We start from the raw sequence: 6,759 nt of genomic DNA, 5'->3' as shown, positions 1-6,759 counted from the left end.
TGCAGGCAGTGGTAGAGCAGCAATTCCTGTGTTTTGCGACTCTTTTTGTCAAAGGAGTCTTGTGCGTTGAATAATAATATTAATAATAATAATTTCTACTTCATTAGTCCCAAAAGAGAAATTACAAGGTTTTCACTCTTTTGCTAGAACACACAGGCCTGAAAAACACACACATGCTTAGGTCTTCTGCATGCACCAATGGAGAGATGTCGGAGTGAGGGGGCTGCAGCTGTCGAGGGCCGAGCAGTTGGGGGTTTGGTTCCTTGCTCAAGAGCACCTTGGCAGTGCCCAGGAGGTGGCACTTCGACAGCCACCGGCCGGTCCACCACTGTACTTCGGTCTGTAAGGAGGTTCAACCCTCATGTTGTCCTTGGGTCAAATTTGAGCAGAAAAAAATGGGCTGTTGAAATAAGCGGTGAAAATGTCAACAACAAAAAAATAACGTGAAAACACTGAAAAAAAAGGACGCACAACATTGAAAAAAGTGAAAAAATGTCAGTAAAAGCGATATTAATGTTGAAAGAAAGTTTTTTTAATGGAAGACAGCCCAAGGGTTAAACCTGTCGTTACCAACCCAACTCCCTACAGACTGAGAGAGAGAGAGAGAGAGAGAGAGAGAGAGCAGGGATAACAGATTTAGTTCCCAGTGGTAAAGGGCTGTCTGACAGCAAGGTAAAGCTCAGAAAATATTCTAACATAGCGTACATGAAATAGATTTGTTTAGGTGTCTGAAATGCTTTTAGCTGCTTCCCTGGGGGACGTTGCTCAGCTTCTGTTTCGGTTCCATTGTCTGCTTCTCCAAACTGACCACCATCTACTATAGTTACCACACTAGTCTCGCACTGGCGAGTCCAGGATGGGAGAAAAACCTGCTCTGGTTTAATAAAACGTCTCTAAAAACAATCGCAATGGGAGCGGACAGCGGGCGTAAATGACGGACATTCAGCACCTGAACAACCCCGGAAGTGAAATGTTGTCAATGTTTTATTTTATTTATTTAACCTTTATTTAACCAGTCCCTTGAGATTGAAATCTCTTTTCCGAGGGAGACCTGGCCAAGACGGCATACCGGTTAAATTTGAAGTAGAAATACAGCAGAGTCAAATCAAACAAGCATCACACAGAGAGGAAAGGAACAGGTCACACGTGGCGGTTACATTTTTGAGTTTCAAGGCATTGTAACATGGCCTTAAATTAATTTAATGGGACTAAATCACTTAGATGTAGCATGTTTTGCAAGTTATTCGAAGACCATGGAGCCAAGTGAGAGAAGGCATCTCAGTAAAAAATAATAGACTACCGACACACTGACTATGGAGAAGAAGCTCATACAACCACACTTCAAAAACATCTGAACTGTCCCTTTAATAACTTTTTCATGAAAGTTAATTTCTTCAAACTAATAGCTGAAGCAATGATTTAAATGCAGTTGTCAAAACAAGCGCTTAATCTGCTAAATGCAATGTACTTTTTTATATAACCTTTATTTATACAGGTAATCTCATTGAGACACAGGGTCTCATTCTTAAGAGAGACCTGTTTGGGACACTACACATCATCATTTAAAAACAGATTACAACAGTTTTAACAAGATTAACCAAAATAGTACACACACTATTTGAACACGAGTGCTAAGTACACTGAAGGCTTAAGTACTAAAATTAAGAACAACAGTCAAAAAGATGTTTTCCCAGGGCTCTAAAAGTGAGTTAAAATCCCCTAGAGGGCTCAAGCTTGGCAGTTTTAGGTCCTGCTGTAATGTATTCAACTTTGAGGGGGCAAGCTCTGTACGACCTTTGACCCTCGACGTTGGAGGTCATGAAAGCCTGGGAGCGTATAGGCTGAGACTGCAGGGCTTCATGTAAATGGGTGAATATTTGGACAGCAACCCGAGGATGGTTTTGTAGATGATGCTATACCAGTGCAAGGGTCTACGTATGGAAAATGATGACCAATGGAGCAGAGACTACAGAGTGTGGGGTGCACAACCAGTTTTGGTTCTTTGGAAATCCTGTTCGGGGTGGATGAATCCTATCTCGCACACGAGGGGCTGGGTATTGAGTACTTTTTCAGTGGGATGAAGTACTGAAGACGGACAGATGTGTGAGCTGTATTACTCACTATTTGATCAGCAGTTCCCAATTTAATGTAACTATGAGGCTGCAGTTTGTGGTAATGACGGCATAATGTTAAAATCTTGGTTTTTCATATCCACCGTGTAGTTTTCAGTGATAAGTGTAGGTTGCTTTTACACACAGTACACTGTTGTGTTATCTTTAGACTAAAGCTGCGGGTAATCTGCACACAAGTGGAAAAGACTTGACACCGTCCATGTAAAGCGTTTATAATCCTCCATGGTGAACTTATCATTTAGCATGCAGCAGATCAGTGAATAACAGCAGGTGAATTTCAACAAGTACACACTACACACACAGTGGGTGGGGGGGTGAAATTCAAAGCCGGGTGTCGATCATGTCTTGCTGCATAGCCTTCAACTAACGGAGTCACACTGTGAGAACCACAGCTCCCGTCCAGATTAAAGGTGTTGATACAGAAGAGGTGCACCTCCTGTCAGATTTAATCTCACAACACATTCAATCATGACACAAATTCAACAAGTGTGCCACAGCAATGGCAGCTGCACTATGATAAAGGTCACTGTCAGTAGGAAATGACTGCTCCAGCTCTCCTCCGCCACCTGCTGGAGGCTCGCTCTCCATGCAAGCAGTCAGAGCGTGCACCGGCGTCACCAACGTCCTCAAATGCAACATCAACAAAAACAGGAGGAGAATGGGAGAATTAGCATCCAGACTCTTTGAAATCCCTGCACCTTTCACTGGGGACGTGCACACTACTGCTAATAATACTGTTCTACGTGAAACAGGAAAGGGACAGCTGTCTCCTCCAATCACCATCTGGTATTTGGGTGCATGTCTATCATGCTGCAGCATTAATCTCCCTTTAATGAGGTCCATCATCTCTGTGTCTGCACCTGAGGATGCTCCCAAAAAGTAGAGGACAAGTTAAGAGTAGGGCTGCTTGGTTATGGAAAACATCAGGTGTAACGTGTGCAGTCACTGAAAATAAGTCAATTTTTGGTGTTTTTCACAGAAAATGAGCCGAGGCTAATGAGTTTGAGTTAGAATTACTACTAAATAGCGTAATTTTTCTTTTAGCAAACATTGAAAACGGGTCCCACAGAGCCGAACACCATGCAAGGATTAATTGCACAGCCCTAGTTAAAAGTGTATAAAAAACTAATGACAGACGATGAATGCATTTTCAAACATGACTTTCAGGTGTTTTAGGACTACTGACTACTAAAAATGTCTTTAATGTCTTGACTTTAATGAGTAAAACGAGGAGTCGCCCACCCGTAATGTACAGATTCAAATCATTCTTCTTTTTTTCATAAAGGGCAATCTAATAATTCATCAGACTAATAATTAAATCAACATGTGCAGGTTGTCATGTTTGACCTTATTTGAATTTTAATTAGTCACATACAGCTTGTCACATGTAACTGAATTAGACAAGATATAAATGGCGGAGTGTCCCTTTTAATGTAAGTACAAGCACAATATTTCCAGGCTGTTCTCATGAAACATTTGTACAGAAAGCTACATGACATATTAGCGACAGAATCAGTTGCGGCAGGGCGGTGTGCAGCGCGACTGAATGTGGAGGAGGATCTCCGAGTAGTGGTCTCCAACATTAAACCAGGACTGGACTCTGTGCTCCAAATATATTGCCTACCATCTCATTAGGGGAGGTTAAGTTCAAATTAAAGTAATGAGTAAATTACTGTAGAATAATGTTATGGCTGGTGTTATTTTGTGTTGTCAACATGCTCGTGTTTGGATGTGCCTTCAGTGCGTGTGTTTATATACGTTTATAGTGGGGGGGGGGGGGTCGCAAGTCACTTGCACCGTTACTCTGGGGGTCGTGGGCTGAAAGTTTTGGGAACCCCTGGACTAGCAGACCGTCCTCCAAAGCGCTGTGGAGAAAGGTCTGGCTAAGCGAGACTAGACTCAGCCTGAAAGAAGACAGTTGTGTTAGCTGAACTTCTTTCTGGTTCTAGGGGAATTTCAGAGTCTCAAAGTCAGAAAAGCTGCCAAATTCTGCTTTGAGAGTCACGACATTGCAGTTTAAAAAACAGTTTCCTGTCTTTTTGTGTTTGTTACAAAACCTTTAACGTGTTTGGTGAACCTAAATTCATACGCGGCGGGCCAGTTCAAAACCTGATGGGGGCCGGGTTTGGCCCACAGACCTCGAGTTTGACACGTGTGCCTTAGCTGAAAGAGCAAAGCAGGATGTTTGCATTTCTCTAAACCAATCACAATCGTCTAGGACGGCGTTCAGCTCCGGACGCAGCGACAGGTTTCCTGTGTTTTATTTTTTAAAGATTATTTTTTGGGGGGTTTCCACCTTTAATGGACAGGACAGCTAGAGGAGAAAGGGGGAAGAAATCATCAAGGGTCAGACTCGAACCCTGGACCTCTGCATTGAAGCATAAACCACCAAGTCAACATATGTGCGCCGGCTCCACCACTGAACCAACCCGGCCACCTGCTGCGTTTTCATCGATGCCTGCTTACTTGGACTGTAAGGTTGTTTTTCGTCATTAGATCATTGAAACTCTCCCTTGCATTGCATGTTTAACCCTTGTGTTCCCGTCAAACATGAAAAAATACACGTTTTGTTCACATTTTTTCAACATTATTGTAGCTTTTTCCCAACATTTTTGTAACTTTTTCAATGTTGGGGGTGCTTTTTTTGATATTTTGATTGTTGACGTTTTGACGGCCCATTTCTTTGTCCCAAAAAATAAATAAATGACTGAAAAAGGGTCAAATTAGACCCAAGAACAATGTGAGGGTTAAATAAAACACCCAAAAAATTCAATGAAAATATTCGTTAATTTTAGCTGAAGAATGTTGTATGGAATCATCCATGTTATTTTGGGGCAATTTGATTGAAAGAAACCCATATTTTTGATATAAAACACTTTGAAACGGGTCAGTTTAACCCGAGGAAAACAAAAGGGTTAAAGAATGATGTGTTGTAGAAGTATGTGGAGCCAAAAATGTACTTAAATCTGCTCATAAATGCATCACAGTGTGTAAAAAACAGTTATTATGTGATTACATCCAGACTAAATTCCAAACAGGTGGGTATAAAAAGCTGTCTGACATAACAGAGAGGGGATGTCTGCGCTGAATATGAAATACCAGCGAGCTCGTTCATGGAAGCATAAATCTGCTGACACCTCTCCATATTGCTGGGGAGTAAAATACTTAAAATTACTAAAAAGTGGAGAATATGTCGAGCAGCTGCTGCTGTCGGCGATGTAAGTCGGCAGAAAGAAACCTGGAGGGGTCCAGAACTCGTCTCGTCTCTCGGATCCAGCTCTGATGGGAGAAACAGACCTCAGAAGGAGGGTCCATCACACACTAACCTTTTTAAAAAGTTATACTGTACACACTCTCCATTTTATCTGTTGAAGTTAGTTTTGTAATGAATTGTAATAGTTGCTTTTATTCTAGTTATCTGTGTATTTGTATTTCATGTTTTGACACATTACAGTTTATGTACTTATTAGCTATTGTTCAGAGCTTTTATTTATGTATTTATTCAAATAAATGGGCTGTATTTAAATAGTGCTTTTCAAGTCTTAACAACTACTCAAGGACATCAAACAGGAACCATTCACACACATTCACACACTGTGGCCGAGGCTGGCGTACAAGGTGCCACCTGCTCATCAGATACACACACACACACACACATCTACACTCCGATGGCATCAAGGGAAATTTGGGGGTCTTGCCCAAGGACACTTGGGACATGGGACTGCAGGACCAGGGATTGAACCACCAACCGCTCTACCACTGAGCCACAGCCGCCCCACATATGTACATGTTTCTTTTTGTTTAATGTATCTTGTCTCTGGTGTTTTCCCCACTTGTTCTTGTTTGGAATTACATCATTTCTGTCAAATTAGGGCTGGCTGTGTGTGTGTGTGTGTGTGTGTGTGTGTGTGTGTGTGTGTGTGTGTGTGTGTGTGTGTGTGTGTGTGTGTGTGTGTGTGGTGGGGGAAGTGGGGGAGTGTTGTATCAAGCTCTTTGTGCTACAATTTAATGTATGAAAAGTGATATGAAAATAAAGTCTGATTAAGTTGATTGATTGTAGTATATACTATCAAGTATTGTACTTAAGTACAGAATTGAGGTACTTGATTATTTTTTTTTCAAGCCACTTTTTACTTCTCCTCTGCTACATGTCAGAGAGAAATACTGTACTTTTTACTCCGCAGCTCTAGCACTACATTACACATTAAGATTCCCCCGCACACAACACACATTTTTTTTAAATTCTAAATTAAACTAGCCCACTAGGTAGAAACCCAAATGACAGGTATGAACCGAAAAATGACCATCATATGGTACTTTTAAGTAAAGTTGAGTACTTTTTCCACCACTGATAGAGAGTACAGTAAATGTACTTTGTTACATCTGGGCAAATATTTTCTGTGAATATTTAATAATCTGTTTCTAGCGTTTCTAAATGCATTTCCCATGCATCCTAACATGTTCCCAATAGTCTTAAAATACATTCATTCATTACATTTTCATTTTGAACAAATTTAAAACATATGTAGGCCTATGTATAAGATCAATTTCCAAAAGAAGTTTTTTTTTCTTTTTAATCAACTTTAGCATGGGTGTGTAAACTTTCTCAAGCCATAAATATATAAAT

This window comes from Etheostoma cragini, chromosome 21 (assembly GCF_013103735.1).
Source record: "Etheostoma cragini isolate CJK2018 chromosome 21, CSU_Ecrag_1.0, whole genome shotgun sequence".
Lineage (NCBI taxonomy): Eukaryota > Metazoa > Chordata > Actinopteri > Perciformes > Percidae > Etheostoma > Etheostoma cragini.
Note: the sequence above shows the minus strand (reverse complement) of the source record.